At 36.2% G+C, this 27986-nt stretch overlaps 1 protein-coding gene across 17 annotated transcripts in view; it reads left to right on the plus strand.

The window, feature by feature from the left end:
• Positions 1 to 27986, plus strand: part of GULP1 (GULP PTB domain containing engulfment adaptor 1) — a 306186-nt gene that overhangs the window by 23046 nt on the left and 255154 nt on the right. For 2 of the 17 annotated variants that reach the window (XM_065525752.1, XM_074008616.1), the window contains exon 2: positions 2217 to 2252. The exons of the other annotated variants lie outside the window; for them this stretch is intronic. The gene's annotated coding sequence lies outside the window, so the exon portion shown is untranslated. The remainder of the gene's footprint in view (positions 1 to 2216; positions 2253 to 27986) is intronic. 17 annotated transcript variants of the gene reach the window in all.

A 27986-nucleotide genomic window follows, 5' to 3' on the forward strand; every position in this document is an offset into this window, starting at 1 on the left:
AACTTTCTCCTGTACAAATTTTTTTCTTTTAATTGTTATCCTGTAAAGTGAAAAATAGAACCCATGTCCTAGTGTCCTAGATCTTTATCCTCCTCCTCTTCATTTTTCATGATTTAGTTTCTTGCATACTTAACCACCTCTCTCCTCCCACTTTCCCCTGTTCCCAGAAGACTGTAAAATATTTCCTCTAGTAAAACTTAACAGTTCACAGAACACTTCATATCTTTGTAAATTGTTTTCTCTATCTAAAGTTCGTGCTTGCTTTTTTTTTTTTTTTTTTTTTTTGAGACAGTGTGTTAGTTGGTTTTAATGCTGTTCATAGAGGCCTACCCGAAACTGAGAACAAAAAGGGTTTAATTGGACTACAGTTCCACATGGCTGGGGAGGCCTCAGGATCATGGTGGGAGGCAAAAGGTGCTTCTTATATGGCAGTGGAAAGAGAAAATGAGAAAGATGCGAAAGTGGAAACCCCTGATAAATCCATCAGGTCTTGTGAGAGTTATTCACTGTCACAAGAATAGCCCTGGAAAGACCATCCCCCGTGATTCAGTTACCTTCCCTGGGGTCCCTCCCACAACATGTGGAAATTCTGGGAGATTTGGTTTGGACATGGCCAAACCATGTCAGACAGCTAATTTTTTTTTTTTTTTTTTGAAATGGAGTCTCGCTCTATTGCCCAGACTGGAGTGCAGTAGTGTAATCTTGGCTCACTGCAACCCCTGCCTCCCGGGTTCAAGTGATTCTCTTGTCTCAGCCTCCTCAGTAGCTGGGATTACAAGTGCACACCATCATGTCCGGCTAATTTTCTTGTATTTTAGTAGAGATGAGGTTTCACCATGTTGGCCAAGCTGGTCTTGAACTACTGACATCAAGTCATCCGCCTGCCTCGGCCTCCCAAAATGTTGAGATTACAGGTGTGAGCCACCGTGCCAGGTCTTTTAATTTTTTTTTTATTTTTAGTAGAGATGAGATCACACTATGTTGCCCAGGCTGGTCTCAAACTCTTCAGTTCAAGCAATCCTTTTGTCTTGGTCCCCCAAAGTGCTGTGATTACAGGTGTGAGTCACCATACCCCCTGTTCACTCTTTGAAAAATATTAACCATTATTCAAAGTTTAGCATAAATTATTAAAGTTGCTATGATTTAGTAGTGCTTTTAATGTCTCAGAGATGTTCCAGGCACTTTTCCCATGTATTAAATCCCTTAATCCTCAAAATTAGCCTATGAGGTAAATACTTTTACTATCTTTTTGTTTTTTTTCCACTAAAGGGGTTTAAGGCACTAATAGTTTGAGTAACTTGCCCAAGGTCACACAGCTAGGATGTAGGCCTCAGCCAAATTTGTAGTCAGCCAGTGTGTCTCCATAACTTGTGCTTTTACCAACTACAATTTTTTAATAAAACTAACTTTGTAAAACCTCCTTTGGCTCCACAGGCCAAGTAGATTATACTGTTCTTTGTTGCCAGTCCCACTAATCTTTCTTTATATACCCTTTAAATACATTACAGTAGCCTGCCCTTAACAATGGTTTTGTTTTTTGCAGTTCCAGTTACCTCCGGTCAATTGTGGTTGGAAAATATTAAATGGAAAATTCCAGAAATAAGTGATTCCTGTTTTAAATTGCACACTGTTCTGAGTAGCGTGATAAAACCCCACACTATCCCGCACTTTTGAATCATCCCTTTGTCTAGCCATCCATGCTCTCTGTGCTTCCCACCCATTAGTCACTTAGTAGCCATCCCCTTATCAGATCTGCTGTCTTGGTATGGCAGTGTTTGTGATCAGGTAAGCCTTATTTTACTTAATAATGGCACCAAAGCACAGAGTAGTGATGCTGGGAATTTTAATATGCCAAGAATAAGCCTTGAAGTGCCACTTTAAAAAATGAAAAGGTGAGAAAGTTCTCAACTTATAAGGAAAGGAAAAAAAAATCATATGCTGAGATTGCTGAGATCTATGGTGAAAACTAATCTTCAATCCATGAAATTGTAATGAAGGAAAAGAAGCTCATGCTAGTTTTGCCATCTCACTTCAAACTGTAAAAATTATGGCTGCAGTGCATGGTAACTTTTATTAAAGTATGTTGTTGTAATTGTTCTTTTATATTAGTTATTGTTAATCTCTTACTGTGTCTAATTTATAAATTAAGTTTTATCATACGTGTGTATAGGAGAAAACATGGTAAATGTAAGATTTGGTGTTATCCTTGGTTTCAGGCATCCACCGGGAGTCTTGAGATGTATCTCCCGCAGGTAAGGGAAGACTGCTGTATTGTGATATTTTTGTGGCCTATCAGAGTCTGTTTCCCAATGTCTTTGTTTCAGACCTTTGAATTTTTTGTATTTAATCATTGTCTTTGTAGCACTTAGCATACTACTTGATGTTAAGGAAGTACAAAATAAAGGTTTCTTGGATTAACGAATATAGTAGGCCCCCTTCATCCTCAGGAGACATGTTTCAAGATCCTCAGTGGATGCCTGAAACCACAGATAGTATGTAGCTCTGTATATACCTGTACTATGTTTTCTCCTGTACATACCAATCTATGATAAAGTTTAGTTTATAAATTAGGCAAAGTAAAGGATTAGCAATAATAACTAAAATAAAATAGAACAATTATGGCAATATACTGTAATAAAAGTTATATGAATGTTTCCTCTCTTGGTCTCTCAAAATATCTTAATATTTTCAGACTGTGACTGATTGAGGGTAACTGAGCCACAGAAAGCAAAACTGCAGATTAAAGAGGCTATTGTGAGGGAATGAATGTAAGAAACACCAAGAAGAAGCAGGATATGAGTAAATTGCTGCTATGAAAGATAAAAATGAATAGTTGTAATGATGGCAATTACCATTTAGGGTAAAATGTAGAAGAAAAAGCCATGATATTTGGTCTACAGTTAGAATGAAATTTTATTTATTGCTCTGAATAGAAGGTATAGCTCTCTTTTTACTTGTATGCCTGATACAACAGAGAAAAGTAGAAAGACTACCTTTTACAACTCATTTTCTGTTTTTGGAAATGCAGATAACATGGACAGGTTTCATCCTGTGACAAGAAACTTCTAATATATTTGAAGAATTACAGTGCCTTTGGCTAGCAACTAACCTCTTTATGGCCTTTCACACTGTTTTGACTTTTTGTCTACTAGGTTGTTTGCTTTGTGTTAGATTTTTTCATTACAGTTGCAGCACTTACTTCTGTACATTTTCTCCATTTGAGTGTCCCAGATCCTGCAAAATGTCACTTCTCTACTCAAAACCTTCCATTGGCTTCCATTTCATATAAAGGAAGAGTAATTACTTGTGAAGTCCCACAGGGTATGGCCTCTTGATGCCTTTCTGGCCTCATTGCTCACTGTTCACACACCACCCTGAGTGCTCCTCCCCAGCTGTCCCTATGCCTCACTTTTCACCTCCTTCTGCTTTTTCCTCAGAAGTCATCTTCCTGGCAAGCCTACCCTTACCTCCATATTTAAAATCACAACACCATGGTATTTCCTATTAATCCTATTTCAATGTTCTCAGTAATATTTATCACATAATATACTATATCATGTAATGATTCGCTATTCTTATATTTCTTACCCACAGAGTAGAATCCCCATAAAAGTAGAGATTGCTGTGCATTTATTTATATTCCTAGGAACTCAAAACCTATAACCGTGCCAGGTATAGTAGGCTTTCAGATATTTGATAAGTGAATGAAGAAAGAATAAATTCAAGATCTCATTTCCTTTAAAGAAAACATGCCTCATTGAAAATGCTTATATTAAAATATGCCTTGGGAAGAGCTGTGAGAAAGATGCAAATGTTAGATAATGAATTGGGGGAGGGCCACACCTGCACTTAACCCTTCCTCTGTTACCTGAGTGCCACTACTTAGCAAAATCAGTTTTTATCTCAGAGACATTAGCAGAAAACAAGCCAAACTCTCCCCCATGATGTACATAGCCCTGTGCAGTCTAGCCTCAGCCACTTTACTACCTCATTTCATTCCATAGGAAGGAATTACATAATTTTCCATGGCTCATTTTGTTTCCTAAGATTATACATATGTACAGATGTAGGTGAGGACTTTAATCCTAAGAACATGGTTCTTTTCAGATTGAATTGCAATCTTCTCCTGAATGAAATAGAGAACATATTTTTACAAAATATACTGGAAGTGAAGTGATAGTCAACACAATCTAGTCAACTGGGATTTTGATTGATGATTTGGGGAGTCTAAGAAGTAGTGACAACCGGAGAGAAATATATTTAGTATAATTTAATAATAACCTGATTTGCATGTTTTTGTCTGTTGGAATAATTACATAGATTTATCTCTTATATCCTTACATTGTTTTATTTTTCCAGATTACAGTGCAATCTGTCAAATGCTTATATGTTGAAAGGGCCACTTACTGCTAGAGTATGAGAAATTCAGAGTATACATGTTTTGATTTATTTGTTGGTGCCATGATAATGGATAGCTTTCCTTGGAAAGTTGGGGAGGACATATATTTTATTTATAATGTATAATAATATACATAATCATGACTGTATAACTTAAAATATTTTTATAAATATGTGTATATTTACAATGTGTTTTAAAATATGCTATTAAGTGGATTAGTAGGGTTATTTTTTTTATATTGTGGCGTATGTATAATGGATTGAAGATGATATTAGATGGAATGAGAAAAGTTTTTCCGAGAGTAAAACTATAGTTCCATAAGTAGATTGATTTTATGATCACAGCTTTTTCTTTTCCAGTTTTTCACTGTTCATTTTTGATACCTTGGCAAGCTAATCTTTAGTGTCAGACAAAATTTCACTTGGCTATTTATTGTAAATTGCCTTAATTGATGAGTGAAAAAACTTTTGATACCTGCCTAGTCTTAGTTGGATGAAATAACTGATTTTCTTCTAATTCGTTTTTGCTCCATTAAATGATATATTAATAAATGAGGAAAATCAATCATCATCTACAAAGTACAGTTATTCTTGCCCAGAATTAAATAAAGCAGATTGAAGAAAATTCAAAGTTTTTTTTGACTGTCGACAGACTATCGCTATATATGTTATTTTAATGAATCAGTCTCATAAAAGTTGTAAAACATTTATGGTATCCATTTCAGAGGGTATATACATTTTTTATAACTAGTAGGAGAATTTCTAAGTCCTTTTAACATTCCCAAATATGCTGTTGTTATCAGTTGATTAATTTTCAGACAGATAACAAAAATGTCAGTAAAATTCCCAGTAGTAACAATGGTGTGCTGATGGTATTGAATTGTTCTTTTCTTTCAATAAACTTCATATATGGAAATGTAGCTCAATATGAGGCAGAAGGTGGCACTCAACAATGGAGACAGGGCTAGGACACCGGATCAAATTGAGGACAAGGTAAAGCAAGGAAGGGGCAGAGGCAGCTTTCCATAAGACATGCCCACCAGTGCACCATATTAGTTTATCATTGGCATGGTGAGTTACTATAAGTTACTCCCAAGTTACTGCCACTTTCCCTGGGAATGATCCAACAACCCAGGAGTTATTACCCTTTTCCTAGAAATTTCTGCATAGTCTGCCCCTTAATTTGCATGTAATTAAAAGCGGGTATAAATGTGATTGCAGAACTGCCTTTTAGCTGCTGTTCTAGGAGCACTGCCTATGGGGTAGCTCTGTTCTGCAAGGAGCAGTACTTCTGCTTCTGCTGTACACTGCCACTTCAATAGAGGCTCCTACCATTGTCATGCCTTTGATTGCTTTCCTGGACAAAGTCAAGAACTGTCCCAAGCTAAGCCCCAGTTTGGGGGCTTGCCTGGCCTGCATCAAATACATTATTTAATTTATGGGTGATACTTGTTTTCTAAAGATTTTTAAATCTATGGAATAAACTCTGTAGAATTTCTTTAGCTAGCAAATTCCTTTATTGGGAGCATGATTAAAGCTGTTATTGTAACTGTTGAACAATTTGTATATTATACAAAGCAAGATATTTGCATTAAATGTTAACAAGCTATAGCAGAATTTTTGCATCTTGCTTTTGGGAAAGCTTAGTCTTTGTAAAAATAAAAGTTTTTACACATGAATGCATTCTCATTATAAAAGATTAAAAAACAAGACAGAGCAAAATATGAATGTTTACTCTCATGCCCCCCTTACACCCATGTCCCGCAGAGGTAAAAACTTAAGAGTTTAGTATGCATTATTGTAGTACAAAATTTTGACCATTTTCAGACATGTACATCTTGATATTAATACATTGAAAGATGGAATCATAGTGTATATTCTTTTAACTTGAGTTGGAGGAGGTCAACATACTTTGGAAATAAAGAGATTTGCTTTTATAACTGAAGGTCACCCTTTATTATTTGGACAAATCTACCCAACTAGCTACCACTGCTGGCACCTCATAGGAATGGGAAACATGACTATGAGGATATAAAATAATTGTATTAAGTCAGGTCATTCATCAACAAGTCAGAAATGTAGCTTAAATTGCAACCCTTTTTCTTTTATGGTTGTTTGCCAAGTTTGCCCACAGTTCTTGTGTATGTGTGTCATCATTACTACAGCATGACCCCATATTGCATTTCTCATATTAGCCACAAATACTTACTAGAAAACTTTAGATGTTTATTTCATGGATTCAGAGCTCTTTTTTTTTTTGTCATATTCTTTCTTTCATTTGATCTTTTTTGCCCTTTTTACTTTCTTCTATCATTGAGCTTAACATTTTGGAGTATGTTTGATGCTGATAAGATTATTAGTACAGGGTTTCCCAGTCTTGGCAATCTTGACATTTTGGGAAAGATAACTCTTTGTTGTCAAGGGAGCGGCCCTGTGCATTATAGCATGTTAAGCAACATCCCTGGCCTCTACCCACTAGACACCAGCGCAGTGCCCCTAGTAGTGACAATGAAAAATGTCTCCAGATGTTGTCAAATGTCCCTGGGAGGCAAAAGCACTCTTAGTTGGTGCCAAATGTCCCCTGGAAGGAAGACCATCCCCAGCTGATGCCAAATGTCCCCTAAGAAGTAACAGCATGGTGGTAGAGAACCATAGTTTATTAGCATCTCTAAACTCATGTAATATTTTTTGAACATATTTTTTAAGGAAAGGTAGCTATCCCTGGACCAATTCATAACATGTTTTGAAGTATAATTAAAAGTATCATAAATACAACAGTATTGAAACTTCACTACTTATATGTATAATTGACTTTAACGTCCTTGGCAGTAGATATGTATTTGCTGCATCGTTACATGGAAAGAATATTCACTGATGAAAAAGTCCTCTCCAACTTGAAAGAAATGTTTTCACCTGTCTCTGTGAGTATCAGTAACCTGGTACCAGACCTTCTTTCCTATGTCTTGACAAAAGTTTATACCGCACTTTGACTCTTGGTATTTTACAAAAATGTATGCATTTGGGCCTCAGCAATGCAATGCAACATATAAACATATTTTCTGAGAAGCATGTTTTGTTAAAAAAAACAGTCTTTCAAAGTAGATGCTGCATCATAAAGTCTAAATATGTATGGATTTTCTACACATAATCCCTCAACATTCATCTTCTAATATGTGAATATGGGCAATCTTCAATTTAAATGGAAATAACATAAACTAAAATGTTAATGTTTTACCTAAAATTTGCAAACAGTAATGTTTTAATAACACAAACCTTATGTATTGTACTATCTAGGATATGTTTTCAGACATGTTAATCTTTGAAATTAAAAATTTTTGTACTTTCCCCCTCCAGAAAAAAAACCACCTACAGAAAGAAAAGAAACCAACTGTCCTTCAGCGTGAAATTTAGGCTACTTCAAAAAACCAGTTTCCTGTATTTCTAGGCTTAATGGTCTTATTTTTGCCCTTAGTATATATTCATGTTTAATGAATTTCCTGTTGACTTTAAAAGGAGTTTCTACTATAGGCTATTTTAAAAGAATTGCCTATTTCAAGCTTTTCCCGGCATGTGGTTAAATCACTTCCTTTACAGAAACAATACTCAACCTTTTTTGAAATTAAAATTTGACTGTGAAATTCAAGCATTGTATTGATTTTAATGGATCCATTTATTTTTCTGTCTTCAACATACCAACCTTTAAATCTGTAATTTCTGATTCTGATTCTGCTTTTATAATTTCTGTTTTTAACTATATAAACCAATGTCAAAAGATTTGAAAATGGCAAATCCAATAGACAGATGAAATATTTTCTTTGTAAATTAATATAAACCAAATTCTAGATATTGTTTTATTTGATGCTAACACTGAGTCTAATACAATAGACTTGATTTTTCCATAAACTGGGATCAAGTAAAAACTACTAAAAGATAACATTCTGATGACAATATCTGTGACAACAAGTTTAGTGTGCTAACATGCTAAAAATGTTTTTCACATATAAAATTTTATTGTATTACTGGCACTGACTATCACTTGTATAGACATATTTTTATTGAAATAAACTTTTAGAAAACTTAAATATATTTAAAAGGGAAATACAGTATTCTATATATTTTTTTCAGTACACATTAAATAGTAAAGTAAAAAGGATCACAGAGTTGAAAGATTACTCAGGTAGCTGGGCATGGTGGCTCACATTTGTAATCCCAGCACTTTGGGAGGCAGAGGCGGGCAGATCACCTAAGGTCAGGAGTTCAAGACCAACCTGACCAACATGGTGAAACACCACCTCTACTAAAAATACAAAATTAACTGGGTGTGGTGGCACATGCCCATAATCCCAGCTACTCGGGAGGCTGAGGCATGAGAATCGCTTGAACCCAGGAGGCAGAGGTTGCAGTGAACCAAGATTGAGCAAGATCATGCCATTGCCTTCCAGCCTGGACAACAAGAGCGAAACTCTGTCTCAAATAAATAAATAAGTAAATAAATAAATAAATTTTAAAAAGTTACTCAGGAATCACTTAAAATTATCTAAAGTATCACCACTGAGTTGATGGAAAACAATTTGTGCATTACAAAACTTGCCCTTTAATTTGCAGGGGTGCCAGGTTTTAAGCAGGAACCATCAAGAACATGATCAAAAATTCTTCTGCTTCATTATTTTTAAATTGTATATACAGTGTTCTCTATATAGTGTATTAATCATTATAAAGTATAATTCAATATGCTGATTTATATTTTAGAGCTTTTTTTTTAGGGGTAGAGGAAGAGGTTGGCATTGACTGCTAGGTGAGGTTGTAAATGAAGTAACAATGTGACCTCCTTAGTTTGTCCTACTCTTTGTAATACCTTAGAGAAAAGGAGAAAATTGAAGCTAATTTCAGCTTAATTCTAAATCTCCTCTGAATGGCATTAAAAATAGTTTATACCATGTGGCGGGATAGAATAATATTCATGGTGGTTTGTTATCATCCAAATTTGTAGCTCTTCTTTTACCAGGTATTTCTGTCGCTATTTCTCCATTTCTTACAACACTGCAATTCTTCTCTACCTTTGTTATTTCAGTTGTTTTACAAAGGTTTATTTTGGAAATGTATATTGACTAAAGTTTCTTATGCCACTCTCACTTAGCTCTTTTTGGTAAAGGTCACATTTATTTGAAGTTGTAGAGTTTATGGCTGAGAAGTACATCAGAGCCAGCCAGTGTCCATTCCTGCTACTTCCCTGACCCTGACTTTGGCCTTCAGTGACCTCTTACCTGTGACTTGAAATTCTTTCCTCCCAGTCTTAGATATTTTCTCACTCTTGTTCATGGCAGCTCTGATCATGTTTTATTCTGGTCAAAAGCCTTCAAAGTTCTGCCTTTTGTCAAGACCTCTTTATCTTTACTCTCTATTTGCTCTACCATCTGCACTATCCTTATGCTTTCATTACTCCCCCTACTTGATACAAGCTGGACAATCATTGTATCCTTAGGAGATTTTACCTTTGCGTTTGCTGTCCTTTCTTCTCTTCATTGAGTTTTCCTAAAAACCAATATAAATTCATTTGTCTGTAAATATCGACACTCTTCCAGATCCAGCTCACATTTTGCCTCTCACCTCAAGCTGCTTGGGTTCCCTTTTAATCCTTTGCAGACAGAGTGAATATCTCCTCTTTTCCCTGAATTGCCATTGTACTTCCTGCAATTTTATTTTATTTTATTATATTTTACTGTGTTATAGCTAGATTGCAATCTCAGCACAGAAGAAAGGCATGGGTTTTAGAGTCAGGTATATCTAGTTTTTGATCTATTCCCTTTGTAACTGCCCTGAACATAGGCTGTGCTGTGGTACATGTTCTTTTATATTCTAGGGACTCCACTCCTTGCATGCACAGTTATAGTTGGCAATAAATGTTTAAAAGATGAATAACCACTTATTCATGAAGGACTGTTATTTTAATATTTATTTAAACAATATCCTGAAGAATCCTCAATGTTTTTGCCACCCACAGAGAAATCACTTCCTTCTCCAAAAAGTATGCAGTTTTGTGTGTGGAAATTGAATGAAAATGTGCCATTGAGGAGATCTCTGAAGATGTGTGTATGCGTGTGTGTGTGTGTGTCTGTGTGTGTATATGTGTGTTCAAAATTAGGGAAAGAGAAGTTTGCTTTTACTATCGCTATTTTCCTATTTTTTTTTTTCAGTTTTGTATGTACTCATTAAATGTAGTCATTTAGAACTATTATAGCTGTGGTCACTTATGAATCCTAATGCTAATTTCAAATTTTTAAGTGAGGGGGGAATTGCTGGCATATCCTCTCAATTTTGCTCTCCTCTATGATTTACCTTCTGGGCAGCAAGATACTAGACAAGAAAAACGTCACAAGTTTGCAAATAGGCTATGGGAAAAGTTTTATTAATTTAAATAATTGTGTCATATAGTTAGGCTCCTTAACATACTAATTTGCTTTTATGCCTTTCCTATATTTTCAATACCATGTGCTTAGCATAGCAAAATTTAGTGCTAGATATATTTGTCTTAAACTTAGTCCGAGGGCCTAATGAGAGAAATAATAAAATAAGGATTTAAATATAAGACATCCTAATGTCTAAAGGAGGCCCTCAGTCAGAACCCTCATGCTGCTCATGCACAGAGATGTCTGTGATTACTCTGACCACTTTTCTTGTGTTTACTTAGGACTAATGAGTAAATGACTGAATGTCAGCACTATTAATTAAATTTGTTGTAGAGTCTCTGATGCCCCTGAATCATTTTCCAAGGAACATGCTGAAACTAAGCCTCCAAAAATAATTGCTTAGTGAACATATAAAATGCCCATAAACTTTTCAATGCTCTATCTTCAAGAAGAATAATATTCAGAAGAGTCTTCTTTTGAATGACAAACGAAGATTTTTCCTTCCCTTATTAGTTGCCTGTATATTTTAAATTGAACTTTTAAGAAATTGAATATAGTGACTTAAGAACCTTTAAGCTTTTACTTCAGCTTAATTGTTTAAACAATTTAAATATAATTAAATTGATATTTAAATTGATATTTAACAAATATTAAACAAGTTAAATCAAATATTAAATAATTAAATATCAATTTTATTATAATACCCTCCCTTATTAAATACATGTATTATTTCAATGGTTGAAATATCAATTTTATTTAGAAGTGTAGTCTCATTAGGTTTCAAATTTGAGGAAAGACATGAGTTTTCAGATTGACATTACACTCTCAGTAAAATAAAGATAAATCCAAATATAGACACATCATGATAAAACTACAGAACATAGGGAATTAGGAGATGATCTGAAAGGACAGAAAGACATTATCTACAAAGGAAGAAGTATCAAAAAACAGAAGTCAGAAGACATTGGTTTATAATGTATTCAAGCACTATTAGAAAACAACTGTCAACCTGGAATTGTATACATGAGTAGTCTCATTATAGAATGAGTGCAAAATAAAGATCATTTCAGACACACACACGCACACAGACAAGAAATATAGACTTATTTCTAATTTACTGAAATCAATCACAAGTATATTGGTGCTAAATGAAGCTATTGCATACTGAAACTTTTATTGCTATATAGTTTCCAAAACTCAGTGAAGATATTTGAATATTTGTAAAGGAGATTACACCAAATCATGTTGATAGTCTAATTTGTGAGAATCTGGGCCATCCAAGTTTGCCAGAAATGTATGAGGTCATAACAGTACTTAGAGAATGCAATGCAATTTTTGATTATATTTCAGACTAGTGGCTTTGAATATACCAGAGTTATTAAAAGGAGGACAAATAAAATTTTGCTGTTGTTACTTCATGCCTTATTCAATCGTGTGTTAAGTCTAGCCAACAAGAATTATTTAAAGTTTGATTTGTTGTTTCTGTCAGTAAAAAGATACAGTATTTGTGATTTAAGCAAATTTTTTTTTTCTGATTTAGGTGATGATAATAACACAAAACATTCTGGTGAATTTACTTTTTCATTTTTAGTAACTATTATCCTAGCTATAATTTTTTATGTTTAATTTATAGGACCACTATGGAAATTCGTAGACTGGTAGAGCCAGTATATTCTAAAGCTTCTCTTGGCTTTTTATCCTATCTCTCTTTGAAGTATTTTGACTAATAGGGCAGGGAATAAAGGGAGAATGGCAGTAACTCTCATGGGGAAAGTACTGACCAGGATAGAATCACTAGTCAACCTTGTCACTTGGCACATCGACACCAGTTTTATGTAAAGTGAATTTTAGTCTGAAAATTATGTAATGAGCATAAATGTTTATCAGCACTTACTCTTCATAGATCCTTGATCTCTGAGTGTCTGGACCAATGCTTTTGTTGCCACTCATTTAGTTATTGTTCTTGTGCGCATTGTTCCAAGTAATAGAACTATGTAGCAGTCATATATGTTCCATATCCTCAAAATATAGTTCCAGAAGAATTGTGTTTATTACTTTCTTTGCAGTATTCTACTATATCATAGTGGGTTTTTAATACTTGCTGACTGCTTTAAATGATGATTAACCCTACTCAGCTACTCTGCTTCATTTTTGTTAGCTTATTCTTTAAATCTGTTGGATCAGAACCTAGCTCACCTGGTGGAATACTTGAGGTTTTCTGTATTTTACATTATGCATATTAAGTCTAAATCTAATATTTCATTTTACATACCATCTGTATAAGCCTTAAGAGTTTAATGATACATTAATAACATATATTTTATTATTTTATACATTCACTATTGAATATTTGAGACTTTACTATCTTTAATTTTTAGCAAAATCCTGTAAAAATAAGTGAAATGTTTTACAGATTTACAGATTTAAAAATGAGGCTAAGAGGATGAAAATAGTTTGCCTTTTAGATAATAATACCTTCTTTATTGGGTTAATGTAAGGATTAAGATATATATTTGAAGCAGCTCACACAAAGCCTGGCACCGAGTAGCTTGCAACAAATGAAAATTGTTGTTGCTGTTGGGACTCTTATCAATGCCAATGTCTGAGCTAGTGGTATAGCTGTGGTTCTGTCTGGTCTGAATCTAAAATCTATGTTGATTATATTTGATACTTTTTGAATTTAAATACAGTGAACACTTGATATAGTTTTATTTATTCTTCTTATGTGGCAGTGTTCTCAATTATTTCAAAGAAGCCGTGTTGATGACCTTCTGGAATATGTTTCCATTATTGGGTTTAGCTTCCAAAGCAGTCCAGTAATGATTAGGGTTGACACCATGTTTCATACTGATGACATTCTTCCTAGAAGCTCTGCAACAGATGGTGGCCTTTGTGTAGACTCAGCACAGTTCTCCTGGACTGTGCTCCTGACTCCGCAGAATTCAGTAGACAAACAGTCTGTACAAGGCATTGGTCTGTGGTGGAGAGACTTATCTGGAAAGCTAGCAGGGAAAAAGATGCTAACTAAAATGTGTCGAGGGCTCTAGCTGAACTCTATTCTCTGTGTGGTATTTTGTGTTAGATTTAAAAATCATATGGGCAGAAAGCTCTTTCACTGTAGGGCCAGTTAGCAAATAGCCTGGTGTCAGATTCTAGATGAAGCACAAGTTTACATTTTGCATTGAGGACATTTTTATCTGAGGCCTCTGTACAGAACATGCAATTGATGAATGCCCTAGGGAATAAGATAAGGAGATGAGATTCCTATGCCAACATAGGGCTCTTCGTTTCACAAGTTTTCATCATTTTGGACAGGATTATTTGAATCTGGCAATAGATGGATAAGGCTCTGCTCTGCTTGTGCCTGTAAATTGGGAATTATTTCTTTGTGACATATGGGAACATTTCTTTGGGGGAAAAGAGAAGTATGTTTACTTTTCTGATGCTCCTTACAAGTTTCCATGGGACTGGTCAGATGACAAAACTGTCAGTGACAGGATTGAGACTGTAGAGGCTATTTACTATGAAGTTAATGGACCACAGGCTTCAGGGCTCCTTATTTTCTGAGGCTGTGTCCAAGACCCTGAACCTTATTCACATGACCATATGTAACATTTGCAATTAAGATGATTTAAACATAATCAGGTTAAAATGTGCACTTCTACTCCTATTTGTCATATTTCTTTTAGTGCAAAATGGTGTTAGAGTGGGCATGGACAATTTTGAATTCTGGCTAATGGGATGCTGAGTTAAAGATACATTTGTTTTGCACTTAGTGGAATATTTTGGTGTGAGCCATATGAAACTGTTATTTTTTGAGGTTGAAAATGATGGAGCATTGACAAATTCATATGGCCAACCTAATATTTATGTGGCTCAAAATTAGTTCAGTGTATAATGAAGTTATTTCTGCTGTTCTGGTAAAGAAATGTCTCCCAGGAATCTTCCTCCTTCTCCCACTGCTTCCAAATGATCCTACATGCCCAGAGTGATGAGTAAAAGTACATACCAAGAGGTCATTTTGTAATATGTAATATGTATGTGTCTGAGAGCATCTGGCACCAAAAGCATTTGGAGAGAGAGGAAACACCACCATCACCACCACTTTGATCCAGAATTGGAGAGCAATCACAACAACGTATCTGATTACCTTTCACAGGACAGGGAGTGTAGTAGGATGAAAATACATTGTAAGACTCCTATGAGGTTATATTTCTAGGGTTTAGAGCACATTTCAGAAACCTTATAGCAACTTAATCTTTCTATTTCCCATTTCTCTCTATCTTCTCTCAACCTCGTTTATTCCTATCTCCCCTTTCAGGAAAATGAAGACAGACAGGGATCATCAATAAATGAGATTTGTCTCTTAATGAAACTAGGAATGGGTGGCGAAGACCTTTTCTAGGGATATCTTCTAGTGTTTTTCTACTTCTGTTTCTCTTAATGCCATAATATCTTGGTTGCTATTTTGCCTCGCCAACTGAGGTGGCCTAGGAGGTGCTACTAGAATCACCAAAAACATATTGCTTGCCAATTCGTTGTCCTCCAACATAAATTCCTCAGTTTTCACAAGTAAAACAGATGTTTGCTCTTCTGCCCTGTGGTTTTTATCTTTTCCTTTAATTGTATCAGCTTTGGGGAGTCTGAGAAGCTGTAAAAGAAGAAGTAATGTTTTTCTGATTACTGCATACAATGAGTTCCTAAATGTCACAAATAATTTACAAAATCAAGGAATCGCAGGTTCTCCTAATGTCTGTTTCTTTCTTTCTTTCTTTCTTTTTTTTTTTTTTTTGGAGACGGAGTCTCGCTCTGTCACCCAGGCTGGAGTGCAATGGCACGATCTTTGCTCACTGCAGGCTCCGCCACCTCCCGGGTTCACGCCATTCTGCTGCCTTATCCCCCTGAGTAGCTAGGACTACAGGCACCCGCCACCATGCCTGGCTGAATGTTTTTTGTTGTGTTTTTTTTGTATTTTTAGTAGAGACGGGGTTTCACCGTGTTAGCTAGGATGATCTCGATCTCCTGACCTCGTGATGGGCCCGCCTCGGCCTCCCAAAGTGCTGGGATTACAGGCGTGAGCTACTGCGCCCGGCCAATGTCCCCTAAAGAGCGTTTCTTTAATAAACTATTGCTAGGGGGATGAAGTGTCCTATGATAGGCCTTACTTGATTTATTCATGATGAATATGGCCATACAGGATGAATATTTAAACACTTAATACTATCTTGCCTTTTGGAATATAACATATAAACATAACTTCTTTTCCACTTTTTAAAAATCAGAAGCATCTATGATACGGATCAAACATCATGAATCAACTCATAAATCACTTGCAATACAAAAGGGTCTTGGGACCTGCAGTGCATTTATTCTCTGTATTTATTCTCACTGTATTTTATTCTCTCAGCTTCTTTTTCACAGGTAGTCTCAGGCTGCCTGCTTCCCTCCTTCAATCATCAGTATTTTTCTCAAGGCAACCCTCTCTGTTGGACTGTTTTTTTTTTAGTTTCTATTAGCTTATCTTCTTCTTCTTCCTTCAGGCTGGAGGAGGCAATAGCGCTATTATTACCATGCCAATGGTTCTGTATTTTACCTTCTGGTTTTATTACATCCCTCTTGTACCCTTGTAAACAGTTCTTTATTCAACTGTACTGTTTGTCTGAATTTAATAAAGCACCCATTTCTTGGGATCCTGACTGATTCAGATGCTAGTCTAGGAAAGGTAGTCTAGGAATAGGTTTGACATTATCAGTGACATGTGAAGGAGGTGAAGAAAAAAGCCATGGAGATGTGAGGGGAAAAGAACCGTCTGTGCAGAAAAACAGTGGCTTTATTTTTGGAATGTTGGATTGACAATGAGGTGGACTGTGTGACTGAAATGAATTAAATGGAAGAGAAGTAGGAAATTAAGTCAGAGAGGTAGTAGAATGAGATGGGAAGATCACAGAGTGCCTTTATAGAGCATGTACTCAGAATGAGATTAGAAATTAGTGGAGGTGATGATAAGCTTATAATGTGTCACTTTTGCTACTATTTGGAGAATAATCTCTATGGGGACAAAGATGGAAGCAGGGAGGCCAGTTAGGAGTCTGTTGAGAAAGGCGATGGTGATTGTAGCAGCAAAGATAGTGAGAAGCATTGGGGTTTGTGATGTATTTTGGCAAGACGAGGACAGGATTTGCTGATGGATGTAGAATATTAAGAGGGGAATCTAGAATTATGCCAAGTTTAGCAGCTGGGTGGATGGATCTGTCTTTTCTGATAGGAGAGTAGTCATTGGAGGAAGAGTTTAGGGAGAAAGATCAGAAATTTGATTTTGTACCTGTTAAGTTTGAGATGTGCCAAAGTAGATATATTTAGGCAGTTCATGGGAAATGTGTAAGCTAGAAATACAGATTGAGAAGTCATCAACATATAGATGGTATTTAAAGTTATGAAACTTACTGAAATTACCTAGGCTGTTGATTCTCAAAGTATTTAGTTGGATATTTGTAAATATAATTTTCACTGTAAATATATGGTGGTTGGGTCATTCCAGTCAGCATTTAAAAACATTCTTAAGGTTAGGTATGTATTTTATAAAAATAAACTTATCTATTTTATAATTAGCAAGCATACTACCTAAGTACCTGTAAATAGGTATAACCGTAAAATACTGACATGTCTACGTCAACTCAGGTAGACATATAAAGTATGTATAACACAAGAACTATGTTTGAAAATATTATTTGTCTTTTTGGTGGGCACTTTTCAATGTCAGAAAGTGAGAGTAATCACTGATTTTCCTGCCAAACAGAATTAAATTACAACTCTGAGAGGAGAACATAAGGAGTGTTATTGCAGCTATCCTTGAAATGTCAGTCTGCTTTTAAAATGTGATTATTTTAAGCCCTTTGTTTACACTATGGCATCTTTATATGTAAAAAATTTTAAACACTTGGGCATTCTGTGATTTATGTCTAACTTTTAGTATTTTGAATAAAAGGCAATTTGCAATAGTAAAGAAATCTTTATTACCAAAAACAGTAGACTAGGAGTCAGAAGTGTGGATTTCTAGAATATTTTGTCACCAACAAGCCATGTGAATTTATAATACTGAAATTCTCTGGGCTTCGTGTTCTTTGTTTGAAAATGAAAAGGTTCAGTTGGATTACTGGTGTTTCCACAGTTCCATAGATGTCTCTCTCTCAGCCTCCAGGATGGTCACAATGGGTCCAGGTGCGCCAAAGATGCCTGGGTCCTTCACTCTGTTTCAACCAGAGCCTTTAGCTTTTACTTGTTCTTAGTGCTACCAAGAATATGTTTTGAACCCACAAGATCACCAATTAAATGGTCTTAATCTTGTGTAGGAAAAAAAGTTTCAATTAATTATGTACCAAGTTTTTGTTAGATTTGAGAGCTGCTTTATGACTAAAGCACTCCCTACAAAACATGTCCCTCTAGTTTCACAACTGTCTTCCCAGGTAACTATTCTTTTTGTTTTCTTTTTCTTTTTTCTCTGAAGTATAATTTAGCCTTCACATTCTTTAATTATAGAGTCTTAGGATCTTACAGTTGAGACAAGCCTTAGAAATAATCTGTTTCAACCTCTTTCCTGATACAGAATGAACACCACATCCCTGACACTAGTTATTCAAAATCTATTTGCAGAGTGCCAGGGGCTCATCAACTGGGATGGTAACCCATTCCATTTTGTAATAGCTTTTATGTTTTCTTTTGTGCAGCCAAAATAAATATCTTTCAAACCCCTACTTTTTGGCCATTTTACTGTAGTGATTTGAAAACACTATCTGTGGTTAGTGGCTCTAAGTTTACTATACATAAGAATCACTTAGAGCATTATGTTGAATATTCCAGAACTCCATATCCAAAGATTATTTCAATAGATCAGGGATGGAGTTCAGCAAATTTACATTTTTAGCAAACATTTGATTTGATTATAAATTTAGATTGTTATTATAACTCAACACATAATTTTGATTGGAAAATTCTGTTATAGAATAGTTTGTATAATATGATTCAATTTTGGTATGTAATGACATTTATGTATTTAAAAAATCCATTTAGGAGGATATCCCCAAAATGTTATCAATGCTTGATTATTTCTGATTGTTGGGAAAATGGACAAATTATACTTTTACTTATTTTTACGTTTCTAATGTAACAATAATGATTTTTACGATTATTACAATGATAACTTTTATCATTAAAATATTTAATGGGCAACTTATATTTTTACTTATCTTCATATCTTGTTTCTATAATGAATATGTATTTGTTATCAAAATGAAAATTTAATGAGTAATTTATCTCCCCACTACTTATCATAAAGATGATTTTGTAGAAGGTAGAGATTTGCAAGGAAGACAGAGATGTAGCTCATATGGCAACATTCCTATCGATACTGAGTGTTTGCAGGGTACATTAGAGTAAGGGTCCTTGGGTACAAAATTCTGACTCTTCCAATATTCTCTAAGGGAGGATGATGATAGCATTAATCGTCATCTCGTTATTCAGTACAAGGCCATTCCATCGGTCATTTATTTATTCTTCTCTTTTTTTTTTTTTGAGACAGTTTTGCTCTGCCATCCAGGCTGGAGTGCAGCGGCACAATCTTGGCTCACTGCAACCTCCACCTCCCAGGTTCAAGCCATTATCCTGCCTCAACCTCCTGAGTAGCTGGGACTATAGGCACGTGCCACCACACCTGGCTAATTTTTGTATTTTTAGCAGAGACAAGGTTTCGCCATGTTGACCAGGCTGGTCCTGAACTCCTGACCTTAAGTGATGCCCGCCTCGGCCTCCCAAAGTGCTGGGGTTACAGGCGTGAGCCATCGTGCCAAATCTCATTTATTCTTTTAACACTTATGTTCCAGGATCTGTTCCAATCATGAGAGCCAGAAAGCAAACCCTGTATACCTAATTCTTACTATAGCAGAGGAAGCAAAGGTGGCATAAATAACAGATGTGCTGTCTATGCCTGGGAAGCTCTGGGGTGGTTTCACTGAAGAGTGGCTGAATGAGGGGAATCTTGAAAGTGAGGATCAGTCTTATCCAACCAGATGGGGGACTTTTTCTTTGAGAGTCCCTATGCAAAGCTACAGAAATGTGACCTAGTGTGTTATAAATTCAGAACTGTGAGTAATTTGATACACTTAGAGCACTGCATGGCCATAGAGAATTTCATGAGGTAACCTTGGGCGGATAAGCAGGAGCCCAATTTTACGGTAACTTCATACCATTCAAAAAAGCTTGGATAGGTAACTTGGTCAGCTTTTGTATTGTGGCAGCAGTATGGCAGGTATAGACTGGGTGCGGTGGCTCATGCCTAAAATCCCAGCACCTTGGGAGGACATGGCTGGAGGATTGCCTGAGCCCAGGAGTTCCAGACCAGCCTAGGCAATATAGTGAGACCTCATTTCTACAAAAAATAAAAACATTAGCGGGACATGGTGGTGTGTGCCTGCAGCCCCAGCTACTAGGGAGGCTGAGGTGGGAGCATTGCTTAAACCCAGGAGTCTGAGGCTTACAGTGAGCCAAGATCGTGCCACTGCACTTCAATATGGGTGACAGGGAGAGATCTTGTCTGAAAAAAAAAAATGTGGAAGGAAGGGGATGGCTAGAGATAGAAAGACAGATTAGAAGACTATTCTAATACTAAGAAGCGTTTAGAGGCAAGCGTTATTAAGGGGGTCAAAAATATTATTCCAGATATTCAAGCAGGTGACAATATTTTGGACAGATATCTCTTACTAAGTAAGAGGCAATTGGTTTAGGCAAGCCAGGATTAATTCTCTTTGTGTGTTTTGTTTCTAACTCAAAGTAGATAGTAATTATGTATGGCATCTCTTAATCTGTAAACTTTATCTTCTCTTTTCTAATCACCCCAAGAAACTATTAATCTTAGCTTAAGGAAAATAAAGGATAACTTGAACTTCCAGTGTCTGTTAAAAGTAGAGTTCGTGTTGTACTCCTTAGGGTTGAAGAAGGAGTTGTATGTTAAGAAAAGCCAGTTTAGAAGACATGTAATTTTACAATTACTAGTGTTCTCTTACTTGAATTTTAATGACAATACTACCACTCCTAATTTTGTTAGGTGCTTTGCCCTCAAGCCTATGAACAGCAGTTTGAAACCATATGATTCTCTGAGATCTCTCCTTAAGACCAGCTGCAGTTCGGATGTGATCACTCATTGTTCTATAATAAGCAGCTTAGACCCAACTAGCCACCCTTTGGACTGAGACCATACAAAGCTGTTTCTGTCCCACATAGGCAGGGACTCCCTGCACTCCAGGCTCAGCTGCAGGGCCTGCTGAATTAATCAAAGGGTTCTTAGACCACATTCCCTAAAGACTAGGGAATTTCTGTAGTGACTCCACCCCAACACTGAACTCCTTGCCCTTTTTAAATGTTCTTCTGACAGCTGGGGTCCCAAGAGCAGTCTAACTCCCAGAAGGTAACTTTGGAAGAGTGTTCTCAAAAGTTTATTGAGAAGAAATGTAGAATTACATGTTCTTTTGCCTGTCAGAATTTACGAAAAAAGTTAATTTGCAATTAATAACATTGGTAAGCATTCTAGAATATAACAGGCACTGCATTTAGTGCCTTACTTTCACTATGTCACTTAGTTCCAGTAATACCTTATCAGATACTTATAATTATTTCTGTTTTACAAAGGAGGAAATGGAGAGCCTGCTGGGATATGGATGTCTAACAATTTAGGACAAGTGGTTCTCAACTCTGGCTACAAATTGAAACCACCTGAAAAGCTTTTTTAAAATTCAGATTTCTGGGTCTATAGCAGATAAATTTGATTAAAATCTCTGGGGCTGTGGTCCACGTATGAGAGTTTTAAAACAAAGGAAGCCTTCTCAGGTTGATTCCCATTTGCAGCTAGGATTGACAAATCTAGTCCTGATGTGTCTGAGACTCATACCTTATCAAATCATGGTCCCTCGCTCAGCAGCATTTGTATCAGGTAGAAATCCAGAGTATTAGGACTCTCTGTAACCGACTATATCAAAATCCAAATTGTAAACAGATCTCTAGGCAACTATTTGTATTGCCTTTGTAACTTTTCTGTAATTCCAAAGCTATTATAAAATTAAAATTGTTTATTAGGGGAATAAAAGATCACATTTGGGATAGAGAGGTCAATACCTTTCCTCCAGAAACTCTGTCTAGCAAGAGAGAAACTTATTAAAAGGCAATTTGCTACAAGTTGTGATGGAAATAGTGCAAAAAGTACTGTCATGGTATAGGAGGAATGAAAGACTCTGCTTGGAGGAATTAGAGAAAATTGCCAAAGGAAGGTAACTTGAAGGCATTTCAGGCACAGAGAAAGATAAAAGGAACAATTTTTAAAAGAAAAATTGCTGATATGAAAGAAATTTAAAAAGGAACACGAGCCTGTGCTTTGATGAAAATGTAATGTTTAATACATATGTGTATATTTTTGATATATCATAAACTCTAACCAAAAATTGAAGATTAGTGCCAGACTAGAAAGGTAATAAAATAATTAATGGAAGAGTTTGTTTCTCTTTTCTGGGGAAAGCAGAGTAAATTAATTATTCATAACATTAACACTCTTGGCGGGAGGGGAAGAGCCTTTTTTGATTAATTCTCTCTTCTTGTGACTGTTGTGACCCTTTTCTCTCTTGATTCATCAGTTCCTTGGATATGCCATGCTTAAATTCTCTACTGGGCCCTTTCAGATGTTTTCTTTGCATTTACAAAGAACTTCTGAGCATATCTGACCCTTTATAATCCTGGTTACCTTATCCTCACCCTACAGCTAGATTTTTCTGCTCAGAATCACTTCTAAAAAGCCCTTGCTAATTATTTGCAGTCTGGATTGGGTACCATTCTTTTGGATCCCTGTGGCATCCTGTATACATCACATTGCTGCTAATTTTCTTTTTGTCTGTTTCTCTCATTAACGAATAAGTACCTTGAAGGCAAGGGCTATTTTCAATGACTTCCGTGTCTGTAGTACTTTGCATAGGATTTGATGCAAAAAATGCTTAGAAATAAATGAAAGAAGTGACAGCAAAAGCCTATTTTTGCCCTTAGTTTATAGTAACAAGATAATCTTTGGAGATGGCAATTAAAGATTGAGATGCTGTTAGCATTAGGAGCTTGCAAGAAACTCAGAGACTTCAACTTGTTTGTAACACATGCCTGGCATAAAGCAGAATTTTAGTTGTGTGAAAGTGGGAACACTCTCATTTTATACATCAGGGCCTTCTGATTTAGATTATGTTACAGATATGTCTCCCTTAGCATATTATTAAGAGAATATGAACTCATATATGGATATCATTGTTCATAAATTAATAATAATTGTATACCTTCCAATTATGAAGTACCTATGCATGTTGTGTTATAAAGTGCTCTCTACATATATGATTATATTTAATTCTTTGAAAAATCCTAAGCAGTTTATATTAGACTTGGGGATACAGATTTGGACTTAGAAATGTATAATTATAAAATGCATGCTTTTTCCCTAGTCAGTGTCCTTTCTGCTCTGCCCTGCTGCCTTTCTTTAAGAAGCAGCTGAAACTTCTTATATTTGTCTCTTCCAGGAGATTGCATAGTTGGGAATCAAGAACTTGCCCTTTGATCACTAATTTACTGTGTGATTATATACAAATCACTGAGCCTCTCTTTCTCAGTCTACATGTTTGTAAAATGGGTCTATTGAACTATATCATGGATTTATTCTTATGCAACATATATTTGAAAGGCTGCTATGAGCCAGACACTATTCTAGGTGCTGAAGATATAGCATCAAAAAAGACAGACAAGATCCCTAATCTCACAGAGCTTTCATTATGGCATATCAGGCTGAAGATAAACATACTAAATAAAGTCATGCAGTGATTAGCATCATTAAGCAGATAAACAGAAAAATAAAGAAGAATGTGGCTGGAGTGTCCTGGAATGTGTTGGGAGACATCCATGGATGAGGTGGTCTGGAAAGTCTTCCCTGAAGAAATAACATTTGATATCTGAGAACAAAGCAATAGTTAGCATGAATATATTTGGGCATGTAGATTTGAAGGCCGAAGGAGGCTGAAGGGCAGAAATTCTAAGGCTATAAAAGTAAGAGGACCACTAAAAGACCAGTTTAGCTGGTGGGAAAAGTGGCAGGAGACAAGGTGAGAAGTTGGCAGGTCTAGATCATGGACTTAAAATCAACGGTTTCAGGCTGTTTCTCAAACACCAGTGTGCAGATACTCTAGGGCAATCCATGATAATTTTTTCATATCTTTGATGCCTTTGTTACCTTTGACACCTTTGATACTTCCCTCCAACTCTGTGATACCTTTCATGGTTTTAGAAAATCTTCTTGTGAGTAGTTTCCCAGAATAGAAGCCAGAAACTTGCTTCTCCTATAAATATATATATATATATTTATTTATAAATTTATATAAAAATATAAAATTTATAAAAATATAAATTTATAAATAAATACATAAATTTATAAATATAACTATATATAATATATATAAAATATATATTTTTTTCTTTCCAAAGTCTTGTTCTGTCATCTAGGCTGGAGTGCAATGGTAAGATCTTGGCTCACTGCAACCTCTGCCTCCCGGGTTCAGGTGATTCTCCTTTCTCATCCTCCCGAGTAGCTGGGATTACAGGCATGCACAATCACGCCCAGCTGGTTTTTGTATTTTTAGTAGAGATGGGGTTTCATCATGTTGGCCAGGTTGGTTGTGAAATCCTGACCTCAAGAGATCCACCCACCTTGGCCTCCCACAATGCTGGGATTACAGATGTGAGCCACTGCGCCCCGTCCTCCAACCTCTTTTGCATCTAGAACACAGGCATATGACCCAGGCTTTGTCAGTCAGCTACAAAAAGGTACCTAACACTTTTAACTGGGAATTAGTGACAAGAAACAAGGCCCATGGAATAAATCTGGTGATGATGGTGGAAACTACACTTTGTTACCAGGGAAAGCCATAGTAGAGCTTATAATGTAGTGTATGGTACCCAGATCCTGGTTAGCAAAGTAGACTTCAGTAAGTGTGCCTGGTGATGGTAGTCGTGCTTAGCTCACAGAACCAGCTTTATATTGTTATATCAGTCTATTTCTGACTGCATAGCCTGGTTCTCTGGCCACCTTGGAATTTCTATGAGTCTCTAATATCCTTCCATACATTTCTTTTTTACTTAAATTAACTAGGGTTCATTTACACTGTTTGCAAGTAAGAACTCTGTGCCAAAGCCTTGAACTTGAAAGGAAGGGACAGGGAGATTTCCTGTCTGTGTCCAAGAAGTGCTAGATCCATGAGATTAATTCCAATTCTAAATTCTTGGGCTAATTTCTGAACAAAAATGACCTGGAGATGTAAACTATGCTTATTTCAAAGTCCTGTTTTCCATATTTGTATTTTCAAAATTAGTATTCATAAACTTCTTCGTATTATTTTGGGCTATTTTATTTTCTGCATTCATGGGAGGGAAGACTAATTAGTTATATCCTTCTGGAATCCTCTTTCTTTGGCTTCCTTTAATTTAAAGAGCAGGTTCTTGTACAAAGATACTACCTTCCCTCTAGATTAATAAGATCTTATTAGGCTCCTCAATATATCATTGATATATCATTGATGAACAATTCCTCTCTAACTAAGATCACCCCTCATTGGTACAGCTGAAATATTTAATTATTAACCACAATCTTAAGAATATATTTGTTTTTGGGGAAAACAATTTTTTTTTTTTTTCTTTGAGACGGAGTCTCACTCTGTCTCCCAGGCTGGAGTGCTGTGGTGAGACCAGAGCTCACTGCAGAGCCTCCCAAGTAACCAGTACTACAAGTGCATCCCACCACACCCAGCTAATTTCTAAGTTTTTTGTAGTGACAGGGTCTTGCTCTGTTGCCCCGGCTGGTCTTGAACTACTAGACTGAAGCAACCCTCCCATCTCGGCCTTTCCAAAGTGCTGGGATTACAAGTGTGAGCCACCATGCCTACACTTGGAGAAATTTTTGATATCTGTTTAGTAATAATACTTTCAATAAAATATGTAATCAGCATTTTAGGAAGTCAGCTATATTGCATCTAAGAAAGGGCTTCTAAAATTTACGTGTTTCTTAGTAGCTGTACAAAAGTAAGGTGAAAATGTGTTTATAATTTTCACCACTCCCATCTGTCCAGTACTAGTGCCAGGCTAATCTCAGAAGAATTGTTAAAAATGTAGCTACTTCTCTAAAATGACTTTCCATTTTCACCTCTTTGGCTACCCTTCCACTCTTTGTGGAAGTTCTGAATCTTCACCAACTACTGCCAGTTTTATTTCCTAGAAATTATTCTTATAATTGTAGTTAAGTTTGTTTTTCTTTTTTATTGACATGTTGGGTACAATGCTCTTTATGATGACTACTAGCAGAGAAAATCCATCTTCCAGCACCTTTGTAGGTAAAAATGGTGATTGACTCCTGGAAATAGTTAGCTTATTGTTTACCTTGATGAAAATTGCTTAATTTTTACAAATAGGAGACATGGGGTACTCTTATTTTTTCTTGTTTAAAGGCTAGTCTTCTATGATGCCAGTATACACATTTAAAAGCAGCTCACTTTGAATATCAGTTTAAAAGCAGCTATTAGACTTGAAATTTCTTTGTGTGAGATGTTGTCATTAGACTTATGCAGATTTAGGCTTTGCCTTTGCTTGTGAATTATCAGAAACTTTCTGTTTAGATCATGCTTTGTCAGTATGTTTTTGGTGTTTCAAGTTTTATAGTCCCTCGAGTGTTATTACCTAGGGATATTCTCTTTGTCATTAGATGGGTTTTAGAGACGCTTTGGATGGAAAATTCTCACCCTAGAACATCTTTTCTGACTGTCTTGTTTTCCCCCTTTTGTTTTAAGACATGATATACATTTTTAATTATACATTACTCAAAAACTAAGGTTGGAAATGCACGTTTGTTGTCTCATTGGGGAAATTTTGAGAAATTGAAGTTAAATCCTCAACATTTGCAAGGGAATACCATATTATCTGCATAGCCTGCAGAACCATTAGCCAATTAAACCTGTTAAACTAAGGTTTCAAAATAACCATCATATCTAGGTGATGGGTACATGAAGGTTTACTATGTTTTCCTATCTGCGTATCTTTTGATACATTTGATTTTCTACGTAATAAAAGCTTATAAAGAAAACATTTTATGTTAGTCTAATGTAACCCTGGGACCTAGGCAATTCACTGCACTTCTTTGAGCTTCAGTGTCCTTATTTGTAAAATAGAAATCATTTATAGGATTAGGATTTTATCAGGAAATGAATGCTCTAGTGTTCCAGTGTGGACTTGAAAGTACTGTTCACATGTTGAGTATTAATTAAAAAGGATTTTGTGCAAGTGTCACTCAATATTGATTAACCAAAAAAGAATGAGAGAGATTTGTATAATTGTTTTTTGTATTAAAATAATGTAGGATCATGGAATCTGAGAGAGGGGATGGACTACCTTTAGGAGGTGGTCACTTAGGAAATGGTGGAATGAAAGCAAGCATAACTTGGGGCAAGAGACCCTTCAATTTCTGTGTTAGAGAAGGGAATAGTGAACTTAGTTAAATATAGATTATGTTAGGTCATTTTCATATTGCTATAAAGAAACACCTGAGACTGGGTAGTTTATAAATAAAACAGGTTTAATTGGCTAATGGTTCTGCAGGCTATGCAGGAAATATGGTACTGGTGAGACAGGAAATTTTTCCTGACCCCTTCACCAACAGGGGTGCCTTGCTTACTCAGCCCACAGCTCTCAACCCCTCGTGGGAGGGGGAGATGCAGGTGAGTGGGTGCAGGAGTTGGGGCAAGTACTTCTGGGTACCAGCAGGAGCAAAACTCTGTGTGGGTCTGCAGGGCAGCATCGGTTGGGGAGTACTCATGACCCCTCAAGCCTCAGAGGGCATGTGTTACAGTATGCTCTTTTAGCTTTGCTGTCACAGATGGCTTAAGTGTTAAATATCTCAGTGGGCCCTCTGTCTTTTTGTGTGAGGTGATTGCTTTCCACCAGTGAGGGCAGAGGGTAAGTATGACAGCCTTTAGCATCAGCACCCATGGCACTGGAGCTCTTTTTTGGCATCCAGGAAAAACCAGATCGCACAAACTAATTGCAGGGTGGTGAATGCAGAGGACTTTATTGCCCATG

The sequence above is a fragment of the Macaca fascicularis genome, chromosome 12 (genome assembly GCF_037993035.2).
Source record: "Macaca fascicularis isolate 582-1 chromosome 12, T2T-MFA8v1.1".
NCBI lineage: Eukaryota > Metazoa > Chordata > Mammalia > Primates > Cercopithecidae > Macaca > Macaca fascicularis.